A 14,391-nucleotide genomic window follows, 5' to 3' on the forward strand; every position below is an offset into this window, starting at 1 on the left:
ATGTTCTGAACATTAAGCATGTCCTCACTACCCATTCGTCACACACAAATTTTGTCCTAAAAAGGAACACTTCTCTGATTCAGTTTCTTACTATATTCTGCCTCACGTTATGTCACTGGGTTGCCGATAGCTATGGTACAAGACAGGGGTTGGGAATATAGAATGGAAACAGTGTGTTCCTAGCTGGGGGAAGAAAGCTGGGTGCCTGTCACAGATTTTAGGGGAAACAGATGTGCTGCATCTGACTGTGGCTGTATTAAAGTATGTTTGTTTTTCAATGATGTGGTTTTGTCTCATTATTTTAGATACCTCTGGTATTTAAGAACTATTACCCACATTTTACACATGAGGAAATGGGCACAGAGAAGGATGATGTGCTGAGGGTAGTCCAGTCTGTGACAGAAGTGAATGTAGAACTGGGTTCATATGTGGCCTCTGTCTTGTGCCCTAGCTATAAAGTCATCCTTATTTCCAGTCTAAGTACTAAGCAGTCAGGATACAACTGTAAAGGCTTTGTCCTTGGAATCTGCTACCAGAATAAATTCTGTGGGGTGCCCACAGTAATGTAACTAGGGCTGGGTGAGAGGGGCACTCGCCCCAGTGCCAAATTAAGAGGAACACTGGAATTGTTCCCCCATCCCCACATAATCCACGTCCCACAGCACTGCCCCACAGCACTGATGCCATTGCCAACAAAATAAAAAAAAAACAACTTAGAAAAAATAGATGCTGGCTACCCAGTGGGAGCCAGCAGTCCTCATGGCTGCTGCAACCCAGCCTTGTAGCCCACGGGTGTGGGGGGAGCCACTAGTGTAAAAAAGAGCAGTCAAGATGGTGACGGCCCAATCCCCCATCCATCGGCACTGACTGGCTGGGAGGGCTACCCATCCTATGGCCCCGTTCCTCTCTGTCAATTAGTGGCTAGGGGTAGGGCCACATGAAAGACAGCCCTGTTGGTCAATCTTGGTCAATCGGACTTGGCAGGGGGGGAGGAGTAGGGAGGGAGCCCACAAAAACGGTAGCCAGTGCTGTGATCAACCCAAGAAATGGTCCATCTGCCACCTCAATTTGGGTAGGTCTCTAGTTATTGCCACTGGGTGCCCAGTCCTGCCAAATGTATCTCTGGGTAGTGTGGAGGAGGCAGAGGCAAGCATACCACTAATAGGGGCTTCCAAAAGGGGGGTGTATTTACTTTATATGCAGCTTCAGTTGCTTAGTAACGTCAGTCCCTAGCCAGTTTGTCCTACAGTGCTAATACTAATAAGTGTACTAATAGACATCATGATGTAAATACCTTATTCCCATGGCAACTACTTCTGTGAATAAAAATAAGGGATTTGCTGATTTCTTTGAGGATGGAGAGGGGGCTGGTTTGGTTTGGTTTGGTTTGGTTTCTGGTATACTTTTCCACTTAGAGTGGGGAACTTTAAATATAAATATGGTGTTGTTATCATCTCAGACCTTACCAGCTAAATGGGATTGTACCTAACTGGAACTTGGTTTTGTGGTGATTTGGGGGTAGCTCTTGGGGAACAGTGCTGAAAGTTCATTAAAGAGTATTCTCCCCTCTTGCATATTGCCAAACCAGTGGTAGAGCATGGTGTTGAAGGCTCCATTTTTATGGGACTCTTTTATTTTGCTTCATGCCTCAGGGTCCACTGCCAATGAATAACGCCTGTATGTGAAGTCGCAGTACATTTAAATGTACTCTACACAAGTTGTAACAGTTGACAGTAGTTGGACCCCAGTACAAGATTATGGCCTGGAAATATAAAGAGGAGGTTCTCTCAGTTTCCACTGTACTCTTTGTAAAAGAAGTGTTACCCCTTATGTCATGCCCGAGTTTCTGTTTACGTAACTGTTCTGGATTTAGATCCTGTCCTAAACTTTTGTTTCATTCCTCCTTTCCGAAGGCTGTATTCCACTATAAACAGCTTAGACTGGTGATTCTCCACCCCGGTGCTGAGGAGCCCTGGGGTTCTACAGGATCCTTTGAAGGGTGCTGTGAGGTATGAGCAGATGAGCAGAAAAGTGCAGGCGCAGGCTTGTCCCTGCCTGGCCCTTCCTCCACACCCCCTGCCTGTCCTCTCTACAAGGAAATAAGCATTCCAATAATAAATATGATGTGTTTTGGAAATCAGGCACTGCTCAATTCACAAAAATTCTGGAGGATGTCTTGAGCCTACTGAGGGGTGCCTTGAGTTGAGAGGTTGAGAGCCACTGGCTGAAAATGAGAAGTGCAAAATGTCAGTGCAGTTCTCTGACTCCTTGAATTTTTCAGGCCACTCTGAATTTTTAAGCTCAGAAGCAGATGTTATGGACAAATTACTGAAAATATATATTTAGAATTGAAATACAGTCCTACAATCAGAGCAGTAATCAGTAGCCACCATTGTATGGCATGTATTAATATTTAATGTGCTTTCATTATCCTTAAGCCTAATGGTATCTCCACAAGAGTGTTTTTGGTTTACTTCTCATCCCTTCACATACCACACTGGTGAAGAGGAAAGGACTTGTAAAACAATAAAGATAAATGACAAAGACAATAATATTGACCCATATATTAGTTGTTTGATTTACGTTTAAATCATTGCAGAAACAAAAGAATAGCAGGACTGGAATGTAGACTGAAGAAAACTTTTGAAGAGAAAACTGGAAAAATATAATCCAGCCGAAGTGGCATGCGTGTTTCTCAGGCATGCATGTGTTGCTGTAATTCAGTTGCACATTTGAGCCGTGACAAAAAAGCATAAGAGTGGATAACCAGAGAACAAGTTCTGAATACAAGTTCTTTTTGTGTCTGAAGTCCTGCTGTCATCATCTTAATTATCTCTTGCATCTCTTTTGGCTCCTAGAAGCTTCCACTTCCTTTAGTGCTGTGTGTGATACCCTGATATAAGGTTCTTCAAAGGGCCTACTTCTCTGGCTGTCTGCAGAAAAAAGGAGTGGGGGGAGTGGATTTTAATAATGTGAAACAGTGTCATGCTTTGAAAGTTTCAATCCCAGCTTCTCGCAAGTTCAGGTTTGCATCTTGACTTCTTGAGTTGACAAAAAACTAAAGTAACTTCAAATAGAATACAGCTATGCCTTAACTCCTTGCTTTCTAGTTGGAAAGCACTTTGCCAGGCCATGGGCTGAGTACAGAAACTGCGATGAAGTGCAGGTATTCCTTATACATTCACAAATTCATCAACTTTCCTATTTTGGCTGGTAGCTGACTCTCCCAGCTCAAAGTCTAGTACCTGCTTCTCCATTGTGCAGTCTTTTTATACTTGTGCAGTAAGTCTTCCAATACATTGGAAGGAAGGACTGCTAAAAATGACCATACTTGTGCAAAATGTGTGTGACATGACACCATCTGGGAATGGCAAACATTTAGAAACACTTTTTATAGCAGTGTGAATGAATACAAGACAAAAGCAAAGGAGTTATTTGGGTCCTGCTTTCAGGTTGGCTGTTGATTTATCCAGAAATATAGAAGATGGGAGAAAATGAACAGGGGATATTTCAGAAGGGCATATAAGCACTGTGTGTGTGGGGGCGGGGAGCTACCAACTGCAACTTGCCCCTTTATTAATCTAATTCCCACTGCCTGAGCTACCATCATCTTCTTGCCGCTGTCCCTGAGGGATGGAGGAATCTCTGGCCAGGTACACACATTACATTTTTACTAGGATAAGTGATTGGAAACTGGTCTATACCCTAACATAACAGAAGTTTGGCACACACAGACTGGTTTAAAAATGGCAGAACCCCCAAGATTTGCCTCCCCACCAAAGGTCAAATGTATGTTCTGTTCACTACCAATCTAAACTACACCGCTTACAGAAAGCCACCTAACTCAGATCAATTCTGCCTTGGTCTTTTTTAATGTCTGTTCATGTCCTCAGGGAGCAAACTGAGCAGCACAGATAGCAGGAAACTGTCTTTTTAACAAGTACCCAAATCTGTTCGTCACAGCTTATTGCTACAGCAAGGTAGGAAAGAGTCAGAAGGGAGGCAGGGATGGCAGCAGGAGAGAGACAGAAATTGGGGAAGAAATGAGGCGTCAGGAAAAATGCAGCAATGGCATGGGTGCAGGAAGATGAACATACATATCCCTCTCAAGAATCAAGATGAGGGAGAAATCACTTAAAGAGGCCACAGGAGTGGCGATAGGGCTGTCATTTTTCTCTGGACATAACAGAGCAGCGTGCTGAAGGCTGCTGGGTTCCCCTTCAAAACATACCCGTGCCAGAGGACCAGTTTGGCACGGAGGACTTGAGTACTGCATAGGGCAGTAGTTCTTAACGTTTTTAGAATCAAGGCACCCCTCCATAACTTTTCTAAATTTAGTAGCACCTTATAATAATATAGGCACCCCCATATTTAGAAACACCCTCAAAATAGTAGAACAATTCCTCTGTTGCAAAAAACTTAAGAAAGACCACAACAGGTCAGAGTAGTTTTGACACTATAGATTCCTATTTAAAATCTCAGGATTTATCTTGTGTGCACGTCTACACATGATTCACACCTAACAGTGCTGATATTGTGCAGCACCCTTAAGGATCTTATGACATACCAAAGTGCCATATCACTCTGGTTGAGTTTCACTTGCATAGGGAATTTTTGGTCTTTGGGTCTTTAACAGCTGAACTGGACAGTTACTGGTTTTTATCTTTTTCATAGAAGGCATTTTTACTAACCCAGAAGTTACAAGTCTATTTTATGGGTCTCTCTTGGTTCTCAGTTAGTACTTCCCTGTACTATAGATTCCTGTACCCATGTAATACCATTGTAGCTTTCTCAGATCACCCTATTCCTATACAAAGATGAAAGTGCTTGAAAGAAATTCCTACAGTTTTGCTTTTTTTCTTTTTTTTAACAGCCACAGAAGAATTTTGACTTTAATTTTCAGAGAGAAGAGATCTAGTGTAGCTGTTCCCATAGCAATGACTATATCTAATCAGATAGTATAGCAAATTCTCCGTAGGCAGACTGTGTTTATATTTTTAGAATAAGAGAATATAACTGGCTATAAAAAGATCGGGTCATTGCCGACCTATAGAGAATTGTTTCCTATTTGCATACCTGGATTTTTGTGGGAGGTAATCTGTGTTATTTGAGAGATGGAAAGCTGGCCACACAATGGAAGTTTTTGACACTTATTATTCAGGTCACAATATTACAGTTAAGCTGTGGAGACGGGTTTAGAAAATAACCTATTCTATAATACATACTGATCATTAAAGTATTCAGAATGATTTTTTTTCTCGAGCCCACTTCTCTCCATCCATAATTTATCATACCAACAAAAGAAAATTGGATTTTGATTTGATAAAAGGACACTGTTACATAGTGCATGGGGAAGCAGTCATTTGTAGCTCAGGTGGAAATGAAGGGAATATGGCTAAGCCCTTCATATGCTTTCTGAGCAAATGGGATCACTGCACCTTAATTTTAATGGATAAAAAACAGGCAGCTGAAGAAGTGCTCAACAGGTTTCTTCCACCTGCTCCGTAGCTAGCAAGTCACTAGTTTATACAGTGTGTTCCTTGCAGATCCTGTCATGATATATTGCTTCATTTTGTTTTTGCTGCTGTGTGTTCTTTGACTGTAAGCTGTGGTTTCTGAAGTGCTTAGAAGGCAAAAAAAACCCCAACTTTTCATAACAAAAACTTGTCAAGATGCCTGTCTCAGCAACCGAACTGAGTCGCTCCAGAATCCAGATAGCTGCTGGGAAATAATATTACTTTTGACACCCAAATATAGTGGATTTCAGTCATTAGGAGGTGTTTCTGTCAGTGTATTAAAAGACTGTACCAGTCTGTCCCTGTGACATTGCGGTAGTTTTTTTGTGCTGCCATATAGAAGTAGGTTTCAGTCCCTGTACATAAGGGGCATGAATTAGGAGTAAAACAGAGCAGAATTTTTCTCAATTTTTTTAACTGATTTCATAATTTTTTAAGTTTGTTCACTAAATGAGAAACTTTTTAATAACTTTCATTTGCTTTGACACAAAAACAATTTAAAATTTCAGGTCTTTTTCATGAAAACAGGTTGTAAAGAGCTGAGGCACTCTGGCTAAGAGTGCCTCAGATTTATCAGCAGCATCTCCTTTACTTTATTCTTTTCCCTGCTACCATTGTTTTAGACCAGTGGTCTTCAATGTGTGGTCTGCGGTCCCCTGGGGGTCCATAGACTATGTCTAAGCCTCTAAGGAGTTCACAAAAGATGATTGTGATCAATCAAAGGTATGTGAATACCCGCACTTAAAATTCAAAGGGATCCATATCTCCATTTGACAGTTCCGAAGGGGTTCATGACCCCATTCAAAAAATTTTAAGGATCTGCAAATTTAGAAAAGGTTAAACTGCTGCTTTAGATCTTCCCCATAACCTTCAACCCCTGCTCCTTTTACCTTCTCAACACTCAGCTGGTTTTTTAGTACTAACAGAGTAGCTTATCTATTATTTTGCTTATTTCCTTATATCCAGATTCATTGAATTCCTCTCCAAAGTGCAAAATTCAAATCTATTCCTTCAAACTGGTTTGTTCACAATAAAACCAGTGAAAAAAAGCAAGTCCAACTTGGCTGTGATTCGAACACAGAAGAGAGGGTGCGGAACATATCTATATACATTTCCAAATGCTAGGAACTGGTCAAGCGCCAGAGGGATGATATCACATAAGAAACTGTAAAATAGGTGGACAGATATGGCTGTGTGAGGTGGGAACAGCCAAGATGGTTGGGATAATATTCCTTTAGCTGTGTTTAACTTCACTGCATTTGGTCCTTTTCATCCCGTATTCATTCATGGTGTTGCTGAAGTTCTCTCAGACAGTATTGTAAGTAAGCAGTATTAAAGATGTCATCAAAATAACACCAGACAAAGAATGGAGCTTTCAGAAATTGCTGGGGGAAGAAGGGGCAAGAAGCTGATCCCAGAAGCATTTACTCACATGCAGACTCAGGTTCTCTGTCCTGCTCCATCCCCATGGATCTTGCGTTCTTGTCTGCACAATGTGAAAGCCTTCTAATATATCCTGTTACTTGCTACATGGTAGTTCTGGTCCCTGCTCCCAAAACTCATGCATTTTAAATTAAAATATATTGGTTCTGTTCTCTGCATTGATGATGATTTCTCTTTTTCAGATAGAGTCTTTCCTCATAAGTAAATATCCAAACCACTGGGATGGAGTGGCATGGTTTCAAAGGAAAAGCAAAGATTCTACCACCCGGGCATCTAACCCTAGTTTTATCCCTCTCTTGCTCTCCCAAATTTTAATTCACTTTTCCAATATTCCAGGATAGTACCCTAACCATCAGGATGTGCCATGCTCTGATTTGTGTTTTCTGTTAAGCAGCCATTGACTAAATATGCTGGGGACTTAGGTTGAATTCCCTTGAACATGAGCTAACTAGTTTAATTTGGCCAGACAGATGAGCTGCTCCCATTGTTCAGGAACCTAATAGTGAAAGTACTTGCCCACTACCTTGCAGCGCCACCCAAAAATGGAGCCTGGCCAGCCAGAGCCACACTCCAGCTGCCAGCCAATGTTGCTGCAGCTTCTGTGGCCCCCAGGACCCCAAGTGAGGCCAGGGACAGCAACTGGCCTCCCCTACCCCACCCAGTGTAACCTGCCATGTACCAGAGGACACATGGCATGGGTGTTCCCAGGGGACAACTAGCAGTGGCACAAGGTGTCCCACTGCTAATTGGCACCAGGGACCCAAATGTCCATGCTCGTCTGGACGCAGCCTTGGTGTCTCCCTCTAAGGCTCTATGAATGACGAATTATTTTCTCCATTGTGGCAAAGCTTTAGCTGGAGAGATGATGGCACCTCTGTGTACTCGGCAAGTATAGCCTATAAGCCACTTCCCTGGCAGGCAGCAAGGCCCTGATAACCTGAAAATAGCAATAGAATCATAGAAAGTAAGGATTGGAAGGGACCTCAGGAGGTCATCTAGTCCAACCACCTGCTCAGAGCACGACCAGCCCCACCTAGATCATCCCAGCCAAAGCTTTGTCTAGCTGGGTTCTGAAAACCCCCAAGGATGCAGCTTCCACCATCTCTCTGGATAACCTGTTCCATTGTTTTCTAGTGAGGAAATTCTTCCTAATATCTAACCTACACTTACCTTGCTCCAACCTGAGACCATTGCTCCTTGTTCTGTTATCTGCCAGCACTTAGAATAGCCTAGCTCCATCCTCTTTCAACCCCCACTTCAGGTAGTTCAAGACTGGTATATTAAGTCTCCTCTTCTCTAGACTAAATAATCCCAGTTCCCCCAGTCTTTTTTCATAAGTCATGTGCCCCAGCCCCCGAACCATTTTTGTTGCCCTCTGCTGGACTCTCTCCAATTTGCCCACATCCTTTTTGTAGTTAGGGGTCCAAAACTGAACATGTTACTCCAGATGTACTCACCAACCGGCCACGGCACTACATCTGGCGATCCCACTCCCCAGCCGGTGCTTGCGGGGGGGTACCAGAGCTCCCACCTGCCCCCCCTGCCCATTGCCTAAACGGGGAGTGTGGCAAGTCAGGGGTGCACCAGTGCTCTCAGGGGGTGTACACGCACCCCTACGTGTCTCCACTCATGCTGACTGTTCCTAATCACCTTTTTCTTCTCCAAGTGCTTACAAATGGATTCCTTGAGGATCTGCTCCATGATTTTCCAGGGACTGAGGTGAGGCTGACTGGTCTGTAGTTTCCTGGATCCTCCTTTTTCCCTTTCTTAAATATGAGCACTATGTTTGCCATTTTCCAATCATCCAGGACCTCTCCTGATCGCCATGGGTTTTGAAAGATGATGGCCAGTGGCTCTGCGATCAGCCAACTCCCTCAGCACCCTCGGATGCATCTTATCTGGCCCCTGGACTTGTACACATCCATCTAAGTAGTCCCTAACCTGTTCTTTCACTACTGAGGGCTGCTCAGCTCCTCTACAAACTGTGCTGCCCAGTGCAGTAATCTGGGGGCTGACCTTGCCTGTGAAGACAGAGGCAAAGAAGACATTGAGCACTTCAGCCTTTTCTGTATCCTGTCACAAGGTTGCCCCCCCATTCAGTAAGGGAGCCACACTTTCCCTGGTCCTCCTTTTGCTACCAAATACTTGTAGAAACCGTTCTTGTTACCCTTCACATCCCTTGCTTGCTGCAACTCCAGTTGAGCTTTGACCTTCCTGACTTCATCCCTGCATGCTGAAGCAATGCTCTCATATTCTTCCCTAGTTATTTCTGCAAGTTTCCACTTCTTAGAAGCTGCCTTTTTCTGACTTAGTTTACTGAAGAGTTCCCTGGTAAGCCAAGTTGGTTTTCTGCCATACTTGCTAGTTTTCCTGCGTATCAGGATGGTTTGTTCCTGCACTCTCAGTAAGACTTCTTTAAAGTACAGCCAATTCTCCTGGACTCCTCTCCTCCTCAGTCTGGCTTCCCAGGTGATCCTGCCCATCAGTTCGCTGAGTGAGTCAGAGTCTGCTTTTCTGAAGTCCAGGGTCCTTACTCTGCTGCTCTCCATCCTTTGTTTCCTCAGGATCCTGAACTCAATCATGTTGTGGTCTCTGCTGCCCAAGTTGCCATCCACTACTACATTCCCCACCAATTCTTCCCTGTGTGTGACCACCAGGTCAAGAAGAGCACAGCCCTTAGTTGGCTGGTTCAGCACTTGCACCAGGAAGTTGTCCGCAATACTCCCCAAAAAACTTCCTAGATTGCCTGCGCACTGCTGTCTTGCCCTACTAGGTTGTGGATTAGTATGATTTTCTCCAGAGGGTTTTCAGCCTTACCATCAAGTTTCTGAACAAACTGGAAACATTCTGCCTAATCCAAAATTCAGTGAGTTTGAAAATCCATTTTCCTCAATGAGGTATGGATCAGGACCTTTGTAACTGCCAAGTAATCCTAAGAATGTGGTTTCCTCAAAGAAGGAAGTCCTAGCAGGAAGCCCTGAAATAACAGGGTCTTAGAACTGTTCAGGATAACAAAATAATCAGCCAGACTGTATCAAGACACAACAGTGCTACTTTTTTTTTTAATAAATTAATACCATATCAGCTTACGACATTGACAGTTTCCTTGTGCTGTTTGCCTTCTGGCACCTTTTCCATTTCCAACCAAAATATTCTTCTCAGGTGGTGTTTATCTATCCCAGATACAATAGCTTAGAGGTTAAAGCATTAGTTTGGTCTGGAACACCTGGATTTAATTTCTGCTCCACTACAGATAACCTTGGGCAATCACTTATGACTCAACATTTCAGGGAATGATATAGGTAGCAGTGGGTAAAGCATGATTGATCCTAGGGAAAATCTGAAGCAGGAAGGTGTAGGGGGAATGTGGAATTTTAGTGTCCTGTTAGCAGAGTTGTGGACCTTAACTATCTCTGTCATTGTCTGTGGAACAGAGAATGAATTTATGGCAACTATTAAGGCAGACAAGGTTCCTTGGGTGAATTTGATATCTTTTATTAGATCAACCCAAATACTTGGAGAATAGTTATTAAGCAAGCTTTCTCCAACTATTTGGGTTGATCTAATAAAAGATATCAAATTCACCCAAGGAACCTTGTCTGCCTATGTCCTTAGACCAACACGGCTACAACCTAAAACCCTGGCAACTATTAACACCTTCCAACATAACAACACCCTCAACTTGGATCCTCCCATCACTCCATATATTTTAAATGTCATGACCCGGAAATGATTTATGTCCCATTGAGAAAGAAAGAAGAGAAGTCAGGAAAAGGGCACAGCATAGGGTTCCTGGCATGGGGAGGAGATTGGAGAACTTTGGTACGGGGAAGGAGGAGAAGGAGCCATGGAATCAAAGTGTGTGGAATCAAATCAAAGGGTGGAAATCAAAGGGTTGAAAGGAAACCCTGAAATACAAGGTAGCGAAGGGATGGGAGGGATAAAACCCTTGACATTTATTTGAAGCTACATGAAACGTTCCACTGTTTTCCCTTTACACAGTATTTAACATGCACTGATAATTACCAGTGCATAAACACTCACAAATTGGCTGACAGTCCTTTGGGTATAAAGTGTATTTTCAGTTGCTCTGACTGACTTTCTCCCTCTTTCTCCAGTGCATCCATTTCATATAGCAGGATGCACAGAGACAGATCAGCTCAAAGAACTGTTAGCTGTAGTTGCAGAGTTGTGGGGGGGACGGAGGGAAGGATGGGGTAAAATAAACTCTGGCAGGGCAAAGTAGTTTGCTTATGGCAAGATGTTTTCACTAGGGTATTAGTTTTCAACCTGTTGTCTGTGGACCTCTGGGGGTCTGCAGACTATGTTTAAGAGGTCCACAAAAGATGACTGTGATTAGTCAAAAGTATGTGAATACTCACACTTAGAATTCAAAGGGGTCTGTACTTCTATTCAGAATTTTTTTGGGGTCTGCATACGAAACAAGGTTGAAAATCACTGTGCTGGGAGTAGCAAACATTTGAAAGTGCTAAATGCCCGTAAGTGCTCTAGAGCAGGGGTTAGCAAGGCCTTTGGGTCAGATCCAACCTGCAGCAGCAGGAGCCAGTAGTGGGGGCATTTTTTCTGCCTTGTGCTGTGCATGCCTCTGCTGCATGCTATCAGCCCCCTCTGTGGCATCCAGCCTGCAGCTGCCCCTGACCTCCCTGCTCTGTGCTGAGGGGTGCTCTGTCTCTCTGCTACAGTAGCCTCTGCTTATTCACACTGCCAAATTTGTTTTTCCCCACCACTGGAAATGAGTGGCTATTACTGGCGACTGTAAGCAGACCACAGAGCAGGGAAGGCTAGGGCACAACAGATGTGACCAGAAGCCCACTGTGGCAGTAGGTCACTAGCAGTGACCTGCCATTCTTAAAGGTTGCCAATCCCTGTTCTCAAGGATGTCTGGACTATCCATGCCTCAACGATACACCAGGTAATGGTCCTTTTTAAAAGTTGGAAACTGAACAGAAGTAGCCTTCTTCTACAAACCCTCCTGATTTGAACCCTGTGAAGCAGAACCAACCCCAGGCAAAAACAGCACTTTGTTCCTTCCTATATTGTTTCTGGTTCTCTCATCTTATGGCCAGACTTTTCCATCATCTTCTCTTCCCAAAGTCCTTCTGTTTCTGTTTATGCAATACAAGGAGTTTCCAGACATCTGAGTTCATTTGAGTCATCTGAGAGACTTCTGAGAAGCGTCCACTACACAGAATTGTGCCAAGAGAGAAGCGGTTTTGGAGAAGGGATTTGGATGGGGAAAAGAAAGAACTCCAAAAACCAAAAAAAAAAGTTTGAACTTACCTGTTGATGCATGGTGGAAGTTCCTAGTGTTTGCAATAATGGCCCTAAGGATTGGAAAATTTAAGCAGCTGCTTAAGTCATCCCTGTGTCTGTAGCAAAAGAAAGGATAGGTTTGACATGAATAAACTGGACTGGCCCTTGGGAGATAGTTGTCCATTTCTAGCCCTGCATGGGAGAGACCATGAAGGTGTTTAAGGCAGAAACTTATTTGTCGGTTGGTTAAAGCTAGAGAATGATAGAGCAAAGGTGGGAATTGATATGTCAATAGCTTAATTATAGATCAGCTGGGCAAGATGGGGCAAAGCATCCACAGGACTTGGAGGTAAATCCAAGAAGATGATTTTAAATTAAGAGGTAAATAGGGATCTAGTGAAGGGATTCAAAGACAAGACTGACATAGAACAAAGGTGCAGGTTTACAGTCATCAAAGGTAGGAAGAAAAGGAATGCAGGAGTCCAGATGTGAATTGGTGAGGGCCTAGATGTGAGTTCTGGTTATGTGAACAAAAAGGAAAGGCTTAGATTTTATAGCGAGTGTGACTTTCTCACACAAGACTAAGATGACTTGTGGGTTCAATGAAAAATCAAAAATTTCACCCTGGTATCAAGCTTGATTGACTGTGAGGACGGTGATGATTTCTATGGCAAAAGAGTGAAGGGGGCTAGGAGAGGTAAGGGAGGCAGGGTGTGGAGATAAGTGAGTGGTGACTACATATCCGAAAAGAAATAATAGACTGAATGAAGGAAAGAGATTTTCGGTAGAGGAATAGAGGAGTCAGAAAGAGGCTGAGGCAAAGCAAATCCCTCATGAAATACTGAAAGTGTGATCAGATTGATAGGAAGAAAATCATGAGAGCACACAACTGTGCCAGCCAATGGAGGGCAACATTTAAAAAAGTAGAGAATGCTGAAATATCAGAAGCTGTCAAAGTCCAGAGTGGTAAGAAGAGAGATCTGGCCCTGAGATCTGTCCCCAGGTAAATAGAAACTCCCCCCACCACACCATGAGATGCTAGTGTCCCGGCTTTTCTAAGCTGGTAAATAATGTGTTGTAAACTACAAAATATTGTTAATTAAATGTGCCAATTAGACATATTTTCTTTATTTGTGGCTTGGAAGGATAGTCTCCTGCTTGTTGTGCATGCACATTTTCTTTCAAGTGAAACAAAGGAAGGAGCTGGGAAAACATTTGCTGGGTCTTGCTAGCTATACACCCACTTCCCCTCTTCCTCCCTCTGCAAATGAGTTGCTCTTTCAAACACACACACTTTGTGGCTGAAGAATTCAAGAAGGAAGGAAAAATGCCAATAATTTTCTAAGCTGTTAATAATTGTCATTTACCAAAGCACTGCAGTGTTGCAGAAATGACACTGATTGCCCCGTTGTCTTGTGCTTAAAAGGAGAAAAAAATGCTTGTGTTGAAAAGTGTAACTCTGAGTTAATGGCATGTGCTGATCAATACATTAGCATTGGCCCTAGCTAGGACTCTATATTCCTGTAGCAGCCAGAGGGCTCTGAAAAGAGGAGGAGAGACAAAAAGCTCTTTCTTCCTTCAAGTAGTAATAAGAGGTTGACAGTGCAAATGTACGGGTGCAGCCAGACATGGTACCCCCTGGCAGGCTCTCGTGGAGGCTGCAGCATATGGAAACATGTCAGTTAGGAAATGGCACAAAGGTGTACATGTGTCCCTTGGCTAAAGCCTTTCCTTTTCAAAGTGTTTCCAGGTGTGTTTCACTTGAAAATGTTTCAGTTGTCACATCTGTCGACCCCACTGTCACACCTGCTAGAAAACACACCTCCCCAAGAAGACCGTAAAACTGAAGTAGCCAGTCATGGTACACAGTCCACTGTGTTTGGCATGCAGCACGTTGGGAAGGGGTTGTAGAGCAAAAGAGCAGGTTGGTCATGGGGCAGAGCAACACTAAGAGTGGGGTGGGGCTTGTCTTGTGGCACACCTGCCAAAAAGGTGAGCCATTACTGACGTAGAAATCCCAGCCTTTCGCCTTCCCTGCAAATGGCAAGGGCCTGAGTTAGGTAACATGTCATTGCCTATGCACCTCGCCCACCTTCCCCTTCCATATCTACTTCCAACCAGCAGCTGCCTGATAAATTTTCTTTTTGGGTAGAAGGCA

At 43.5% G+C, this 14,391-nt stretch overlaps 1 protein-coding gene across 6 annotated transcripts in view; it reads left to right on the forward strand.

The window, feature by feature from the left end:
- The window catches only part of PALM2AKAP2 (PALM2 and AKAP2 fusion), a 469,405-nt gene that overhangs the window by 411,606 nt on the left and 43,408 nt on the right, over nucleotides 1–14,391 (forward strand). The gene's annotated exons all lie outside the window — the stretch shown is intronic.

Source organism: Alligator mississippiensis, chromosome 3 (genome assembly GCF_030867095.1).
Source record: "Alligator mississippiensis isolate rAllMis1 chromosome 3, rAllMis1, whole genome shotgun sequence".
In the NCBI taxonomy this organism is placed as follows: Eukaryota; Metazoa; Chordata; order Crocodylia; family Alligatoridae; genus Alligator; species Alligator mississippiensis.